Source organism: Haliaeetus leucocephalus, unplaced genomic scaffold, assembly GCF_000737465.1.
Source record: "Haliaeetus leucocephalus isolate CR32 unplaced genomic scaffold, Haliaeetus_leucocephalus-4.0 Scaffold473, whole genome shotgun sequence".
NCBI classification, from domain to species: domain Eukaryota; kingdom Metazoa; phylum Chordata; class Aves; order Accipitriformes; family Accipitridae; genus Haliaeetus; species Haliaeetus leucocephalus.
In genome coordinates, this window is record NW_010972909.1 from 638,442 (window position 1) to 649,735 (window position 11,294).

At 41.5% G+C, this 11,294-nt stretch overlaps 1 protein-coding gene across 2 annotated transcripts in view; it reads left to right on the forward strand.

Moving 5' to 3' along the window:
* The first annotated feature begins 11,119 nt into the window (after positions 1 to 11,119).
* The window catches only part of NUP50 (nucleoporin 50kDa), a 16,586-nt gene continuing 16,411 nt past the window's right edge, over positions 11,120 to 11,294 (forward strand). For both annotated transcript variants that reach the window (XR_774859.1, XM_010575275.1), the window contains exon 1: positions 11,120 to 11,160. The gene's annotated coding sequence lies outside the window, so the exon portion shown is untranslated. The remainder of the gene's footprint in view (positions 11,161 to 11,294) is intronic.

An 11,294-nucleotide genomic window follows, 5' to 3' on the forward strand; every position in this document is an offset into this window, starting at 1 on the left:
ACTTTGTCTATAAGGTTGCATTACAATCAAATGGAGATACAATCAATATTACCTAGCGGTATCTAGAAAGCTATTGAACTGACCAGCTATGAGGTGTCTAGAGTAACTGAAGTCAGTCTCTGGCTTCCACTGACTAAATTACACAGTCTATGGGAACTTATAGTCAAAGAGAGCTCATGCACCTAGAGCACAGGCAGAAGCCCAGGCCATTAATTCTTGAGAGTATTAATCACCTTATTTACAGTGATAAAAGAGAGAGAGTCCAACCATGAGGGAAGTGGCTTCCTCTGGCTCAGGCAACCTCAGCGAGTGGCACCAGTCATTTTCAGAGACCTGTTCATCACATGAATTAGGTTTATAACCAGGTGGAACCCCTGTGGCATGAGATGGAGCAAAGGGACCCTCATCTTGCTGAGCAAAGCAGAAGACAATAACTTTGTACTACCAGTGGGGCCTCCATTTATCCCATGCGGACTAGGTATGAAGAACAGCAAAATGTAATGTATTATGCCTGGACCTCTCCAATCAGTTAATATTTGTATGTGCCCTACAATCTAAACTGCTTTTGAGGAAGCCTACTGGGGTGAAGTATGCTTGCTGAGGAAATTCAAGATTGTACATCTTCCTCTGACCTTTCATTGACACCAGCCTATGCCAGGAATGCAGAAGTAATATAGCTGGCCCTCTGTGAGCTAGCGTTCACCAAGAATTTTGCTAGGGAAAGACGAGTTGGTAGCAAGGAACAATGGTGCAGAAGACAAAAGAGTGGAAGAAGAAAAGAGGCCGCTAGACTGTTAACTACATTAAAGGTTTAGAGTTCTCAGAAATACAGGAGGAGGACATGCGCTTACTAGGAGTGTGAGACTGATAACGGAGTCCCTTCAGGTGCCCAAGTGCTAAAACATCCCTAAGCCCTCTATAGAGGGCTTCGATTTAGAATAGTACCTAAAATACAAATATGCAATTTAACAGGGGTATCATTAAGCAGCTGAAGATCAGGAAGATTTATAAAATGTATGCAATATGCAAAAAGCCATGCACCAGAAACAGTTTTGACAGAGTTTCAGGAGGTCAGCCTACAGACTGCTGCAGCAGTTACGAAAGAAAAGCTAGGAAAGAACTGGCTAAGGAAAAGCAGGGCTAGGAACAGGATTAGCTATGTAACATTAAAAAAAAAGTCATCATGAAAGATATTAATGGGGAAATGGCCTGACTAAAGGAATCATTGCCATTCTCCCTCCCCAGAATTTTATGAGTCTATCCAAATATGCACCCAGCATCATGAAAGCAAGGCCATATTTAATGAAAAATATCAACAGTTCCACAGCTTCTACTGAAATAATTGCAAAGTATTTGAGGCTTCTAGAAGTTTGGCCCACGACAGCAAAGATATTTTTATGTATTGAGAAGTCTACTCTTGATTTAGCATGTCTTTACCTAAATGCATATATAAAGTCTCTTTAACGGTAAACTTGCTATCACTGTACAAAAACCTTTATAAGTTTTGTGGTTAGGAACTAGGACACAATAAAAGTCATACAAACAAATGAAGATTCATAATAAAATGTGCATCTGCCTTGTCCACCAGGTCAAATCACCAGCTATCCCGAGTTCTTCATGCACAGTGGCTTGAGTTTTTTGGCTCAGAACTGGCAACAAATGCTGCCTAGCAAATGGGTTTTCTGTTGATTTTCCCCGAGCTTCCTTCAGTCAATAGGTGATGGAATTTCATTTTCTAACAATGACTATAGGCTTAGAATAACAGCTCTTACATTTCCGACAGAGATGATGGAAAGCAACAACAACAATAAAAAAATCCCACACAAACATTCTGGCCATCTGGACACTGAAAGGCAGAAATAATGCTTCTCTACAGCTAGGCTCTTGTAACATGCCCACAGTCTCACTGTGGGTAGAATTAGGCACTGTATATCTACAAACTGTCATATGTAGATAATAACATAACTTGATATTCATAAAGAAATAGTTTTCTATAAATATAGAAAATTTTAGTAAACCTGATGGTTTCCTAAAATTTTATGGAGATGCAGCCAAAACTATGACATTTGTTTGTAAAATGAGAAAAAGCTTATAAGTGAAAAATAGCTCAAGTAATTAGTATTTTTTAAATTAAGACAGTTACTGCTGCAGAGATCTGCAAACTTGGTACAAACTAATCTTTTGTTTGAAGTCTGGTAGAGCAGAATTTACATTACAGTCAGAGAACAAAAAAAATTGACAGTCTTGACCTATTTTGCAGCTAAGACCGAGCAGAAGAGTGCTGTAAGCACTTTTGGATTGCTGAGATATGTTACTATGTCAAAATATTCCATTCTTTCAGAACACGATTCACCTTAATACTGGTGTGTTTGTAAATATTAATTAGGGCTAATGACCCCACTTTGAAGTAAGTAATTACTATTACAATGATGATAAAGTGGAGTTCTAATAATGTACAGAAGAATCTTGAAAATGGTATCAAAGAAATCTCTCTTCACAGACATTTTTCTAAGTGAGGTAGTAGAAACGGAACTGAATGGATATACCCCTGACTTTAAATTTTTACTTTGAACTGGTCAACTACGTCTTCTTTGGACAAATCCATTATATAGAATTAAGTGACTGTGTATTAGTTGAGGAATATTTTACTGAAATCAGCCCCACTCCCCAATATAGGTGAGAGTGCAGAAAAATCCTGCTTTTTGCTTTCCTTTTCCCAATTTTTTAGAGGAATTACTAAAACACACAAAAAATGAATGGAAACATTTAATTTCATTTTGGACAAAGCATGTCAACTGGTCCTCAATTATTTGTAATTTTTATCTTCCTTTGCCAACAAATATTTTTCAAGTTAATATGACATTTTAATTTTTAGAATATTTTAGGGAAGGAGAATTAATAATTCACATAGCTCCTCTACTGTACTGACCCTCTATCTCCTTGGGGAAATGGGTGTTATGTCTTCCAGAGCTCTTTGATGCACTGTGATGAACATGCCTTACGCATCATCCCTTAGAAACCTAAATAAATGTGCTAACTAGCCTAGACAGCCATCTTTGGCACTTGGTAGCACTGGAGATGAGTGTAACACATTAGAAATAGTTCATAGCATGGACAATCCCATTAGGAGACAACAGGAATGACAGTTGTGGTTGTTCCCTCCAAGACTATTATAAAAAGGTGAGTTCTCATACATTCCCAAACATCTTCCTCACTGGGGAGAATAGCTGTGTTAAAGACACATTGGTTTTAGCAGAATTGAAAAAAAAACAAACCAAAAAAACCCCAAAAACAAAACCCAAAAACACAGGAAAGAGGTTTCAGGCCTAACTTTACATAAATTAACAGGGAATCGAGATTAACAACTGGAGTCAACACATCTTACAGACCACTAGAAGAAATTTTCCCATTTCTTAGCCATATTAATGGAAAATGTTTGGATATTCTTGTGTAAGTACAGGTTATTTTTAATGTAAACATTAATCCTTTTCTAAGAATTACATTTCATTCTCATTTTTTTCATCAACTTCCAAATTTCTATGTGAGTCAATATTTTGAAATGCAACTTTTGTAAAAGCTCTCTCATATGACCCCTGACTTTGCAATTGTGATTTTTGTTATTTAGAAGTTATTTAGTTTTGTTATTTAAGAATAAACTCCATTTCATATTCACTCATATTCTTCTCACTGAGGACCAAGAGACAACATGGTATCCTGAGGGGCTAATTAAGAGATTGGTGGTGACATTTTAGCAAATCCAATTCCCTGCTGAGAGATACTCCTTTAATTCCCTCTTTTATAATTTCTGGACTAGAAAGAAACAGCCAAGAAAAAAAAAGCTTTCTTAGAGATAGTTACTTTGAGGTACTTGGAGTTTTAACAGTTGATCAGGTAAACACTGCAAAACAGAGACAATGACAAGAGGAAAACCTATAATGACACTCTAACCCTGGATCAACACTGAGTTTGTTACCTGCCAACAGAAATACAGGTGCTAATGCCTGTGTTGTCACACAGCATTGAATATTTCTAATCATCAAGTCTTTTGCATGGTGTAGATCACGAGTCCTTATACAACATAACAGACACATTTCCAATTAAAATACTTGCTAGGAATTCCTTAGAAGCCTTCCAGGCAACAACATCCGACCATACAAGCATAAAAAAAACAATGAGGAAATGCCTAGAATCCTACTGAGTGACCCCGGAAAATTCCTTATTGAAAGAACATTTTATAAATGGACCTTTTCTTAAGCACTACGAGTACTTCAGTTACAATGAATATGAGTTGACAGGTAAAGCAATTTAAAAAGCTACACTTCTGGAATAATAAAATGTGCAAACAGTGGAGAAAATGTTTATCTACTTTAATAAAAAATGTATTTAAAAAGAAAAGATATTTTTTCGTTTCCTGTTTATTACATTTCAGCATGATAGCTGTATTCGACTTCTTAGCTTTTTTTCAGCAAACTACACCTGAAATGCCTCACCCTTGGTAAAAACAGATGACCTGTCAAAGTCTCATACCTTTAACGGACTGGGCATGGTGGGTGATGCAATCATGTGGGCAGTGACCTTTTCAATTTAAATCGAATGTGTCTTGCGAGGGCAGCGCTGAATTCATCTTTCAGTTCCTCTTTACGTGTTCTCTGCCCCCTACTGAGACAAAATTACAATCTTTATTTTCAGCATTCAGGCTGAAGACAGAATTGGATGCAAACCCCTATCTCCAGGTGATTTTCTTCTTGTCTCATACAGTTATTTCTGATTATTATTTTTGCTGCTGGAACGAGACACTATTTAGCATTTTCTAGAATGGGACTTCATACAGCTCTAGCATAGCTGCAAACTAGAGGCTTGGTTTAACCTGGCTGAACAAAAAGCTCAACTGCAAGCCTTGGAGTGAATCCATATTTCTCCAGCGCATGTTTGGAGTTGGTGTTTTAACTGGAGCCAGTCTGAACGTTTCCCAAACTCACTCTCTGGGGAGGTTTTCCTGCATCACTAAAAATGTACCTAGGCAGGTACTCATGCTTTTTGATTACTCAGTTCAAACACTTCATGGGCTAGAATTTCTCCTGTGCCAAAATCTGCTAAGGGCAGGTTATGGTTCCCCTAGTCTGTGGGGCACATGCAAGTCATGGGGTTGCTCTCGCTTGTGCCAGCTGGCTGAGGGACCCGGTGGGCCAGCTGGCAGCCAAGGCTGGCTGGAGTGCAGGCCCCCCCCAAACACCCCTTCTCTCGCTTTCTGCTTACTGGGAGACTGGAGCCAGCTCCTAACTGCCAGAGCGCGATCAGATGCAATCTCTGTCTGGCAGCGCTGGGTTGCCCCAGAGGGGCTATGCTGGAGGTAGAGTTTGATCTTAGACTGTTGCAATAACGAAAGGGAAGGATTTTGAAGCTGTTCTAATGGGATATTCTGATCACAAGAGAACTGCATGGACTTATGGATTGCAAACATCAGTGTTGCCTGACGTGAATGTGAAAATTCAGTTCCCTGGGCCAGCACAAAGTATTTTCATGTACTGATCTTTGGCTTCTCACGCTGGAAAATAATCGGTCACTACAAAAGCACAGGAGTCATCTCTGGCTTACATCCAACCAGGACGCTACTGATATCTTTCACTGTACCGGGGTGAGTCTTGGGCCAGTTCTACAAATTGATACGTAGGTCGGCGTTCCCATGAAAATCAAGTGGCTTAATTTACTACATAAAGGATTGCAAGGTCTCTGACATACTTATCTCTTTTCTCAAAAGTGTATTATTTCTTGAATCCAGTCTACTTACACTAAGTTTTAACAAGATTATAGTACAGAGTTGTAAGACTATACAGGCTGTGATCAAACCCAATAAGCTTATTTAGTTTTATTCTTTACTTCCCAGAAGAAGCATATAAAAAAATGTGGTGCTAGAGCCTAAAAAGGATACTGCCAATATGAGTTTTTGTTTTGTTTTTTTAAAAGAGGATTAAGTACTTAAGCTTTTTATTTTTGCTTTTACTTAAAAGCTTAAGTAAACCCTATACACATGTACAGCTAGTTTACAGTGAGGTCTAACTACAGCAATCATTTTAGCAGACATTCATCTGAACATAGTGGACTATGCGGATGACAAATATAGAGCTCACTTCAGTTCGGCGTCTCTCAGAGTAAGACCTTGACCCTCTTAACACCCACACCTTTGAACAGGCCAACTGAGTTTAAGACTGCTCAAATGTGTTAGCACATTAGATTCAACACCTAAATTTAGTGCTATTGCATCCAATGAAAAAAGCATTACACATCAGGTGGTAATATTTCAAGACTTGGTACAAGAAAGCACTCTGGGAAGAAAATGGTATATAACTTTCATGAAATGTAACAACAACAAAGTGACATAAAGCAGGGATGACTCAATTTACACTACAAGTTATTTAGAAATAGATAGCTTTGTATTTTTATGTAATTGTCTACCATACTGTACTAAAAGGTGAGTAATAAACCAGGCAAAATGTATTCATAAATGAATGTTTAAAAGATGACTAGAGATGTCAAACCTCTTGTTTTGGGCCAGGTCACTACCTCTGTCAGTTTTTAAGTGCTCAGGGTATCAGAAGTTGGGACCCAGCAAGAGACTTGCACAAAACCATTCCTGAAAATGTCGTCAAGAGAGGTGATTTACAGGAGCAGAAAAATACACATTTATACAACTATGCCAAAATATCAGCTCTTTCTTTCCCAATTTACTTCAGCTGTAGTTTATGCTCCAATCTTTAAGACGTATGAGTTCAGTAAAGGCTAACTTCAACCTGTAGCATAACTTGTTGAGAAAATGACATCCTATATAGCGCCATATTAACTGTGTTAAAAAGCTGCCCTAAAGAGTACGCATAGTGGAGAATTCCTCTTGTGATTACTCTAACGTGTGTTTATTATGCAGACACAAATACTTCTTCTGTCTGGATTTCAATGTGCTGGGTCCTGTACAAAACTAAGAAAAACATTGCCTATCCTAAAAACTTTATAAACTGAACTGATAATTTATGTAACTATTTAAGAAGCACTGTGAATGTCGCTGGGAGACTGCACATGTAAATAAGCTGTACAGGTCCCTGACTCAGAGAACACAGAGTACTGGAAGAAAATGGAAAGAAAAACAGAAGCAAGTAGGAAGACAATACAGCAATAAATCTACTGTTTGCATAAATCATATGGGGGTTGCCTTTAGAAATTTGTTATTTTGCATGAAAATGCTGTATGTTCCCATGCATTTCTTAATGAGTATGTTCTTTCTGAAACAGAAGTAGATATATTTTGGTGTAAGTTTGCTCATTTTAAGATTTGCACAGGCATTTTGCTTCTGACAGTTATTACGTTGTCACATCATTTTGCTTTGCAACCAGATCGGCCTGGAGGCGTACCTGGGTATCCTCACAGTACCTTGAAATTGCTCAAAGTACACCTTAACTACATACAAGAATAATGCTGGACAAGACCTCCAGAAATTATAAAAAAGGTAACTGAAAGATATTTGCCATTAACCGGTAACTAAAAGTTCTAATGATGAATAGCTAGCTATTTTTCCTTGGTAGCCTGTAACAGATCTGGACAAAGTATTTCACCTGAGGGCTTGTAATTATTTGACTCTACTCATTAGTAAACTTCCAAGCCCTAATTCCTCTTAGAATATTGTAAAACAGTGCTTGCGGTCTGCTATAAACCCCCAGGCCTCCCCAGCCTGCTTCTGTTGTACCAGTTATTCCACACTCTGCGTTTGTGGAGGGCCTGTTCCTTTTATTTCTGAGGTGATGATACACTTTTCATTTTCTTTCTGGGATTTATAAAGTTATGTGCTCATTCTTAAAACTCTTTTCAGTTGCACCAGCTATGTCACTGCCTTCCACTGGGAGGAATTTCCACTGGCCAATTGCTCTTCTGAACAACTTCTAAGTGTTCAGCACCGACTGACTGTAGTATTTCACTAAGCTGAACCTCTGTTTTTATATTATGAGATGACATAAAAGTAAGATCATCCTATTCTACCATGACCATCATAAAGACCTCAAGAAAATGCCTTCTAAAACTTCCTTTTAACTAAACTCCTTTAAACTGTGTTTTGCAGCATCCTCTCTTTAGTCACTTTTTTATGTTTGTCTTTGAAACCCAACCAAGAATGGGGCTCCTCTGTGTGGCAGGCACCACTCAAAGAAAGAATACTAACCCTACAGAGCTTTGCAAGCAGCATGCTTCAGAAGAGCACAGGATAGAGAAATGTGGTATAAAACAAAGGAATAAAGCATAATGGTTTTATGTGGAGAGAGAGAATGAGACAGTTGGGGGAAAAAAAGTCAATAGGGTCTATATGGGGGGCATGGCACAGGAAAAGGTAAAAGGACGGGAGCTGAAGGAAACTGAGCTGAATTCAGAGAATATGAAAGAAGGAATGGGGAAACAATGTGACCCGGCGAAGGCAGGACAGATGAAGTCTAGTTAAAACTGCAGAATTCTCTGAATGCCTGAGGCTCTTTGCTTTCGTATTCTTGCAGCCATGCCTGCCTGCTGGCATCTGCAGACGTGAAACTTGGCTTCACTGACCACTTTATCATCTCTCTTGACACAGTTTCATTCTCACCTCAGCATTTTTGAACACAGGTAACAAAAAATACCTATAAATAGCACTGACCTCACCCACAGACACCCTTCTTGTTTTGTATTACACTGAGCCTCAACATAGCTACTAGGAAGGACAACGAAAAAGTGCATATTGTTTGGGGACCATCTGATCCAGAACTCATAGGGAGAACATGGAATGTTTCTGCATGTTTATGCAAATTATACTTGATTAGGGTTATCTACTCATTGTTGTACTGCTATCTGCGTGGCCTTAAAGAACTAACTTCCGTGCAGAGTGTAAGGATCCTGGGAGGGGTACAAACAGAGCAGCCATTAACAGCTCCCAGCAACCACAGAGGTCAGACAGCAGCTGAATACAACAGTAGCTACAGCCAGAACGAAAGGTGTTCTTCCCACATTTCAAAGAGAGCGAGGGGAAAGCAAGCAAAAAATACTAGCACCAAGTCAGTCTTTAAAAATTAGAGGGGAAAAAAGCTCTCTAAGCAGAAACTCGAGAGAGTTTGCCTGCAGAAGGAAGCAACTTTGAGGTTTGGGGGCTAAACAACCCAAACAACATGAAATTCAGGGAGAAACCTCCATGGCTTAGACAAAAAAGTCCAGGAACACAGACCTGAAAATCTATAAATCTTCTGGTGTGATCGGACAATAGGGTCACAGCGTTTGTTAGTAACAGAGCCTTGCGCATTGTTTGTGCTAACAGCAGCAGAGAGCAGTTGTTGTAGAAACTCTTTTGAAAGACTGCATCTCTGACTGTTGCTGCAACTATGAAGGGCCAAACTAGAATGCACCCAAACTCCAGGAAAGGATAACCTTAAACTATTAGGAGCCTGCAGGAGAGCAAGTACAGGTGGTATATTTACCACAGGTAATAGGGATATTTCAAGGATTTTATTTTTTAAGCAAAAGAGTAGAACTTTTGAAAAGGGCTGCCAGATAGACAATGCAACAAAAGGCTAAAGGAAAATGGGTTTTGTGTTCCTGGACTAAAGGAAATACTAAAAACACATGTAGTCACTGATGGCATCTAAACATAAATGGGATCTAAATCGAGTGCCAGTTAGAGAAAAATTTTAATGGTACTGTGACAATCCTATCTTCGACAGCAAGTGCTATGAGATACTTAGGAAACATTTAATTTTAAATTCAAGGCATTAACACTGGCTTATGCCATCATTATGCAGTGAGACACATTTTAAAACAGTGTATCTGAAACCCCAAGAGGGCAGGTAAAATGAGTTTACCAAGTTATTACCTGAAGATGGTTCAAAATATTTGTACATTTTATAAAGAAGAAAAACATATGGTGAAAATACATTGTTTGAAGGTTAAAACTACATAACACAACTGGGGAGTAGGTCTGTTTCAGGAATGTTAAGAGTCCTAGATATGATAAAAAAATACGTCCCTCTTTTTTTCTGCTAGGGGGTGCTCCCCCCCCCCCCCCCCCCGTTTAATGAATTTATATGCTTTAGAAGAGTAAGGTCTTTGTAAAAGTAATTTCTTACCCTTTTTAAACAATTTTATTTTAGGTCAAGGTGTTTCAGCCTGCAGGCTTAGCAACCCAAGTCTTAGCTGTAAACTACCACCTAAGACGGGGCATGAGAACCGACTGCCTTCATTTTCACCATTCTAAGGGAGTACACGACGTCTGTAAACGATGCAAAAACGCTAGTGAGTCACCGCTTTCAGCCCGTCACTACAGCGAAGAACATTACCTGCTCTCCAGCCGCCTCACACCAGCACTAATCCCACCTACTACTACACCGCAGGGAGAAAAGGCCACGAGCGAGGCAGCCAGCGAGCCAAGGCCTTTATAAGTCAGTCAGCCACCAAGCCTGGCAAGCAACTCCTCCGGCCGTAAGCCAGGCGGGAGCCGGCCCTGCCCCGTGAGTCAGCGCCCGGCCGGGCACAGCCAGCGCGGGATGCGACCTGACCCCCCCCGCCCACGCGTGGTTCGGACACCCCTCCGCCACGGTCCGAGGCCTAATCTGAGGCCGTGAAGCACCGCGGCCCGCGGGAGCAGCTCTCCCGCCTCACACGGGCCGGCGCCGGGCGTGAGGGGGGGAGAGGGAGAGAGAGAGGCGCCGGCCACGTGACGAAAATTCGAACGGCCGGCGCGAGACCCGTCCCTTCCGCAAGGGAGCATGCGCGGCCCAACCGGCCGTCGGCAAGACGAGCCCGCCCATTGGGCTGCGGCGGCCACGTGATCCGGCCGCCGCCGGCTCCGCCTCCCTTTCCCCCTCCCTCAGCCGCGCTGAAGGGGCTGGCGCATGCGCGGTGGAGGCGGCCGCGGGGACGGTGGTGGACGACACCTCTCTCTCTCTCTCTCTCTCTTTTTAAAAAAAAAAAAATTTCTTCACCGTCTTTCAGGAGGGACAAAATGGCGGCAGCAAAGCGTCTGGAGGACCCGGCCGGGGGATGGTGAGCGGTCTCCAGGCCCGGGCAGCCTGCGAGCAGACTCCGCCTCCTGCCCGCCGCAGTCTCAGCCTCAGCCCCGGCCCCGCAGCCCAGCACCGCGGGGGAGAGACGGCCGCCCGCCCCGCGGGGGTAAGTGCCGGCCAGCCCGCTCCTCTCCTCTCCCGCCGGCCTCAGGCAGGAGGACCGCAAGCCGGAGGGATGCCGAGTAGGGAGGGGGTTCGCCCTTGGAGCCTCCCGCCTCCGTGGGGGCCCGGTTTGCCGTG